Below are 6835 nucleotides of genomic sequence, written 5' to 3' on the forward strand. Positions count from 1 at the left end.
GAGAGTGAAAAGGTTGAAGGAAAAAGTGTCTGCTAAAAAATGAAGGGATTAAAATCCATCAGGAAAAGAATAGGTCCCTGGTCCCTGTTACTGCTCCCCACACATACTATGGTGTGTCATCACCAGTTTTGTCTGTTTTCAGAAACAGTTAGATAATATTTGTCTGTATCTCATCTCCAGCACTGGTCCCATGCTGGAGGCCAGGCATACAGATATATATGACACAGTATGAATCCTCAATGAACTCACATTATTGAGAAGCCCTCAGTCACACAGCATAGGCTGCAAGGAAATGAGATCGAGTTTGGGAGGCTGTGAGGGCAGAGGGGGAACCAGAGACCTCAGGCTTCCCAACTCAGGGCCAGATACAGGTGGAGAATGAAAAAAACATACAGGCTGAGTTCAAAGTCCAATGGGACCCCTTCTCTCAGCACACAACTCAAGGGAGAGGATTTGCTGAGGTAAGGGGGAGTTCTGGAATGGGACAGCTGCCTGGATGCAAGGGGTAATGTAGTTCCTGAGGCCTGGTCCCAAGAAGGCTTTCTCAGAGAGCCAAGGCTGCCATGGGCTCTGCAGATGGTGCCCCCATCTTTTCTCGGAGCCAGGGCAATGGACTGCAGGTGCATGGAGCCCACCTTCCCTTTTGGTGCCCTCCTCCTTGCCTCGCCTCCCTTCTCCTTCTTTTCCCAGTCTACTCTCCTTAGAGAACTTTTGATCAATCCTCTTTTGGAGGAAGCAGGGGCAGCACCAAGGGGAGACATTACTGCCATGGCTCTTGACTGTTATTCTATTTGGAGCATATGCCAGGCCCTCCTATGTTGACACCCCTCTCACCCCCAATACTGCAGCCCTATGGGCTCCTGCAGTGCACGGGCCACAATTTCTATACTTAACACCTATCCAGCTTCTTCCACTGGCCACTGGGCTCTTCGTGCTTGGTTGATGGGACCATTGACAGGAAGAAGTGAAAAATGCTCTCTCTTCCTCAGGGGTCAGTATCTCCTCATGCTGTTTCACAAGAGATACTGTGGTTGTGACACTGTAGAGGGTAAGTCCAGTGCCAGGTCACCTGTCACTGTGGCCTCCTTTCCTTTTACTTCTACCTCCAAGCGTGTGCTATGTTCTTACCACATTGAACCAATTTGGCCCTGCTCCCTAAGTGGACACATCCTTGCAATCCTTTGGGCCTTTGTTCATGCTATTTCTTCTGCCAGGAATGCCTTGCTTCACCTTCAAGCTCCTACTTATCTTTTAAGACTCAGCTTAAATGTTATCTTTTCTACAAATATCTCCCAGTTCTCCCAGAGAGACTCACCCCTGGTTTTGGGTTTCTGAAGGTCTTGCTTCTTATGTAAAGCACTTTGCATCACATATGTTTCCTTTCCCATTTCTCCCAAATAGACTCATTGTTTTATTTCTATTTCCCCAGCATAGAACAAAGTAACTGGTACGTAGTAGGTGCTCAGTACATGTTTATGACATGGATGTGTAGACAGAAAGCAGTTATATGTGATTTCCAAGGGTATGGACACCATCAGAGCCAGTGGAAATGCAACTTTCCTCTCCAGCCCTGACCCTCTCCAGCCTGGGCTCCGCCTCCCCAATGTCTCGCCTGAGGTTAAAACACCGTACACAGGCAATAACGTCCACTTTTAAGCAGGTGTGGTGGCCTCTCCCTTAGAAACCAAAACACGTTCTCTGAGCTCCCCTGTGGGTTTTCCACCACTGATCTGATTTTCAACACTGACCACCTTTGGGCTAATGAAAGCCATTTATTTCATGAATTTCCAGAGGCTGCCTTCCCTCCAACAGAGATGGAAAATTGAATGCTCACTCACCATCAGCTAGCATCAGAAAGCCCTGGGCCAGACTGGAACATGGAGGTAAATTGGACCCAAGCTCACCTTCAAGTGGGGCTGGCAGACCAGTGAATGAACATGCATAATACAGTGTGATTCAGCGAGAAAAAAAGAACTCCCAGGGCACAGAGCAAGGGAGGGTGGGTGCATGTGGGAGAACCAAAGAAAGGACATCAAACCAAGCTCAGAGAGTCCAAGGAGGCTTCCTGGCAGAGGCAATACCTAATCTGTACTTTTAAGCATGTACAATCACAGGACCTTAGACAATTTTAGATCTAGGCCCCTGAGGTATCTGGGGAGTCCCCCAGGTAATGTCAGGAACAAGGATGAGATATTGTCATCCACAGCCACCCAGAACCTGTCATTTCTATTGGGCAGGAGAGGCCCACGGCATAAAATTTTTTAATAGTTGCCTGGGTTTCTGCTGTCTCTGCTTCTGATGCAGCCCAGGCCCCATGGCTCAGAGCCTTGGGATTCAAAGACTTCTAGTTCTCTGTCACATGTCTCACTTTTAGCCTTTTCAAAAGGCCAGACCGTCAGAGGCCTTATCAAATATACCGTGTGTTTTAGAATTAGCGTAGACAGGGAAGTCAATCCACCGGTTTTCAATTAATTTCTGGGTGTGTGATCTTGGTCAAGCCATTTAACTTAGTCTCAGTTTCCTGCTCTGTTAAAGGAAAATAATAATAATAATAATGATGATGATGATGATGATGATGATGATGATGAAAGGAGATAAAGGATAAAAACCTTATTTTTCAAGCCTCTTTCTTTCCGTTTATCACACCATGCTCTTTCTTGCCTTCTCGCACGTCTTCCCTCGGCTGGAAGATACTACCCCAATTTGCCTGGATAGCTCCCACTCATCTTCTAGGCCTCCCCCTGCATAACTCCTCAGGAGAGCTTCCACAGACACCTCAGAACCAAGTTCCTTGTATCACAAAGGCTCACAGCACCTGGAATTTCTCTTATATCATAATCAGTGAACTTGAACACTGAACAGGTCATGACATCTTTGCCGCGCAACTGTCACAACAGATCTTATCTCTCTTTTTCAATGCCATTTAACCCATCTAACCGACAGTGTCTGGCCTACGGCAGGTGCACAATAAACACCTACTGAATGAATGCATAAGTAAACAAATAAATGGTAACAGCGTCAATGGGTATCACTATTATTATACTCTCAGTCTACCACTGAGACTTTATAACTTTATTGCCTCATCTGTAAAATGAGAAGAATGAAACTCAAAACAACCCTGTAAAATAGCTCTTGACCTAATATAGAACTCAGAAAAGTGTTCATACCCAAAATTGAGTCACTTGCACCAAGACCCACATCACCAAACCAAGACTTCACTTACTTATAGTTTCAGCTCTCCCAGAGATGGGATCTTAAACCAGGAAATCAAGAATTACCTGATCAGCACTAGTTAGGCAACCTGCCCGACAGATCCCTGCCAATCCCTAAAGGAAAGTATCTCTGTGATACCAGTTTGCTTTTTGCCTAGTATAACTTACTTGTTCCTGCTCTTGTCTGCCTGTAAAAGTTTTTCATTTTGTACATCTCTTAGAGCTCCTTTCTATTTGCTAGATTAGATGCTTCCTGATTCGAATCAATCTTCGCTTAAACTTGAAAAATGTGTAATATGCCTCAGTTTATCTTTTAACAGGAGAGAATCAACAAGTGATAGAGTCTATTATCTTAAGGGCAAAACAGAAGTAAAGCCTTTGTTTCTGAACCCACAGAGATCCTTTTCCCATGTTTTTAAAGGTCAGAAAAATATTGTGTGATCCTCACCCCCTAACTACCTAGTAGTCTCCAGGAGATGCTTGAAGGAAGAACGTGCCCATGGCTAGTCCAGGCCTGCTGTGCTGACCACTGCAGCTGTCTCGGTTTGGAGGCTAAAGCAGATCTGCACACTCCTGCTTCTGGCCAGAGCAGCAAGGCAGAGAGGGGACATTGCCAACAGCCTTGTGCAGATTCATCATTTTGAATCCTCATTCTTAACATATGTTTTCGATCTCACACAAAACATGGCTTTCTGGTTTCCATTACCTTTGTTTCATTTTAGAATTTAATGTTTTTTATAGCCTGGGGAAGGGAGGGGCATGCAAGCAAGTCAGTGAGAGTGTGAGTGTGTATGCTTTTTGTTTCCATCAGAAGAAAGAGAGATGAGAAAGCCAAGAAACCAGTGATAGTAAGCTTGCCTTCGACTCCATCATTGAGTCATCAAGGATTTATTGAGCACTTACTTTGTGCATGCAGATAAACAGGATAAAAATGTGACCCACACATGGTCTCTGCTGTAGTAATTTGCAATTGAATGAAGCAGATAAACTGGCTCACGGCATCATAATTCAAGACAGATTTTTCTCCTGGAAGAGAAGAAGAGGAAAAAAGGAGGGGATAAAAGAAGGAAAAGAAGAAAGAAATGAAGAAAGAATAAGGCAGTGTAGGAATAAGGGTAAGAAACTAAGATGTATTGTGATTTCCTATGTGCCAGGCACTGTGCTAAGTACCTTACATCTTGTATTTTGTTTAATGTTCATAACAGCTCGTTAAGGGAAGCCCATTTGCCATTTTACAGGTGAGAAAATAGAGACCTAGTTGACACCCAGGGTGTCACAGCTGGTAGAGCAATCTGGAGGTGTTGCACAGGCCACCGAACTGGTGGTGCCGGCTTGGTTCTGCTATGCAGATAAGACCCTCCTTCTTGTTTGCATGCACAAGGGGCCCAGAGCTCAGTTAGTCCCCTGGCTCCTTGAAGGCTGCCCAGAAGCACTGAAAGTTAAAACCGATGAATTTTAGATCATTAATCCAACCCACTTGTGGAAAAACTGAGACCCAGAGACAAGTGGAGATTTGCCTGCGGTCTTGTGGAGGGGTCGTAAGAGACCTGAGGTCCAGTCCTTCCCATCGAAAGCCCACAGCAAAGGCAGCAATACCAATAGCTATGGCATTAATTGTTTCCAGACCATGAAAGACTGTAGTTCACCCTCCTCGCTCTGTCTCACTCTGACTGAAGCATTCCCAGGTCAGCTGAGCAGAAAGGTTTGTTTTGGCAGAAATCTGGGTGCTGTCCAGCTCGATAATCACCCGTGTTAACACACCATTATGTGTGTCGTTAACAGACTTGGCAACTGGGACTTTGCTTTTTTCTTTACATTTTCTTTTTATTTTCAAAAAATAGAAAAATAAAATATAACCCCCATGTGTGAATCAGAAAGACTAGCCACACAGGTGCATGTTGATTCTGCCTAGAAAGGAGGCTTTCCCTAAACCACATCATTTCTACTCAGGAAGTATCTCAGGACTTTGTTCTTGAAGGAAGCTCTGTCTGTCATCACGGGTGGGGGTTGCTGCTTATGGCCGGGAATTCCACCCAGCCTTTTCTCCTGTGGCTCCCCAGCACTCTCTCTGTACCAGCCCAGCTGACGAAATTGAAAAGGTAAGGGCTATGGGGTCAGACAGACTTGAAATGAAAGACTGGCTTCATCCCTTTGTGGCTTGCGAGAACTTGATCGAGATTTAATGTCTCTGAACCTCAGTCTCTTCATCTGGAGATGGGGGTAACAATGAGATATCATATGTCATCCTTCAATCATTTGTTTATAAGCAGATACTCACTTATTTAAAAGAAAAAGAAAAAAAAAAGAAAGCGGTTTAAAAATAATATTGTATGCCTTCTTTAGCAGGCCTTATTTTAAGGACTCAGGACATAAAGATAAATCAAACCCAGTCCTTGCTTTCCAAAAGTTTATAGGCTCATAGGGGAGCTAAATATAAAGCAACTGAATTCAATCATTATGCCACAAATACACACTAAATTAACCCAATTCCAATGTTAACACCCTGGTCCAGGCCACATGTTCTCTTGCCTTTACCACTGCAGTCACCTCCCAATTGGTCTCTGGTTCCCTCCCTTGCTTCTCTACTGTCTATTCTTAACAGAACGGCTGGTATGAGCCTTTTAAAACACCAGTCTGATCATGTCATTCTCCTGTTCAAAATCTCCCAACGACTTCCCTAACCGTGGAGTAGAGTGGAAATCCAAAGCAGGGCCCGTGATCTGGGACCTCCTCTGTCACTCCCCTTCTCACTCACTGTACTACAGCCACAGTGGTCTGCTTGCTATTCCTTGAGCATACCTAGAAATCTCCCATTTCAGATTCTTTATTCTCTCTTCTAGAATGATGTACCCCTAGATATCTGCACAGCTCTTTCCCTTGCTTTATTCAGGTTTCTGCTTGAATGTCACCTGATTAGAGAGACACTCTATCCAAAACAGCATCCTATTGCTTGCTTTGTCCTTACTTTGCTTTATTTTTCTCCATAGACTTATCACTTCCTAAATTATATTATATCTATTTGTTTGTTTTCTGCCTTTCTCACCAGAATACAAACTCCCATAGGGCAGAGATTTTGAAACAATGTACCCTACACATACTATATACTCAATAAACATTTATTGAGTGGATAAATGAATGCACAAATTAACATATACTTTGTGCCAGGTACTCCACTAAGCACAGGCGAAACCAAACAAAACAGACAGTGTCCTACTCTCTTTGTCTGTGTGGGGAGGTAGGCAGCAGGGAGCTCAGTAAGAGCCCTGAAGAGGTATCTGATCCAACTGTGGAAGGTCAGAACCACAGAATCCTTTCAGAAGGAAAACCTTTCAAAGCTCAGTCTTAAAGAATGAGTTGGGATAGCCACATAAAGATGGAAAAGTTGGAGGGAGGGGAGGAAACAGTCTGAGAAAAGAAATAGAGGAAAGAAATAGCTTGATGTGTTTTGAGACCCACGAAGACTCCAGTTTTGCAGGAGCTATACTTGTAGCGTGTGTGTGAGTGTATGTGTATGTGTGTGTTAGGGGCGTGTGCAAAATAACAAAAGATAAAGCTGGAGACATAGAAAGGAACAGTTGGTAGAAGGACTTTTATGTCAGTTGAGGATATGAGATCCTATCTTA

At 44.1% G+C, this 6835-nt stretch overlaps 1 long non-coding RNA gene across 1 annotated transcript in view; it reads left to right on the plus strand.

Moving 5' to 3' along the window:
* The first annotated feature begins 4132 nt into the window (after nucleotides 1–4132).
* The window catches only part of LOC111745924, a 7094-nt gene continuing 4391 nt past the window's right edge, over nucleotides 4133–6835 (plus strand). The window contains exons 1-2 of the long non-coding RNA XR_002782850.1: nucleotides 4133–4327; nucleotides 5163–5311. This is a non-coding gene — a long non-coding RNA (uncharacterized LOC111745924). The remainder of the gene's footprint in view (nucleotides 4328–5162; nucleotides 5312–6835) is intronic.

Source organism: Pteropus vampyrus, unplaced genomic scaffold (genome assembly GCF_000151845.1).
Source record: "Pteropus vampyrus isolate Shadow unplaced genomic scaffold, Pvam_2.0 Scaffold170, whole genome shotgun sequence".
NCBI lineage: Eukaryota > Metazoa > Chordata > Mammalia > Chiroptera > Pteropodidae > Pteropus > Pteropus vampyrus.